This window comes from Meleagris gallopavo, chromosome 9 (genome assembly GCF_000146605.3).
Source record: "Meleagris gallopavo isolate NT-WF06-2002-E0010 breed Aviagen turkey brand Nicholas breeding stock chromosome 9, Turkey_5.1, whole genome shotgun sequence".
NCBI lineage: Eukaryota > Metazoa > Chordata > Aves > Galliformes > Phasianidae > Meleagris > Meleagris gallopavo.
In genome coordinates this window covers 7,465,681-7,466,248 of record NC_015019.2, presented here as the reverse complement: position 1 = coordinate 7,466,248, position 568 = coordinate 7,465,681, and positions in this window count along the sequence as shown.

Genomic DNA, 568 nt, shown 5'->3' with positions numbered 1-568 from the left:
CATTTTCAGCCCAGAACTCACAATTGGCCATTTTGTAAGACTTTCTTCTACAAAGCCCTGAAGATATCATGGAATAGAAAATCAGGAATTATGTTCCCATCTCTATTATCGACTGATTGCATGGTCTTGTACAAGCAGCATAACCCCTCTGAAACAGGAAAGCAAAACTGTATTATCTACATCTGAAAAGAAATATTAGCTTAGTAGGATCTATGTCATTTATCTTCAGCAGATAAGAAGAGGCAACGCTCAGATTTTATCCCTTTCCCTATATATGCTGTTCTCTCTCATCAAACACGTCACAAAATTAGAATGCTCTGTCTTCTAATACAAACGTCTTCTACACGGAAGCTACATTTTCAGAATGCTTTTAAAAAGATTGTTAGCAAGTTTGTCAAAAGAAAATCTGTACTAAGCTTCAGGTTGTTATTCCCCAAGAAAACACTGCTTCTCAATCAACATAAAGAGATTTTTTTTTCAAAAGGCAAGCACAGGCAAGGTCATAGAACAATACTTTTCATCCCCTGAACTCAGAATAGGAAAAGCCTCCACTGGTTACCAGCTTAAA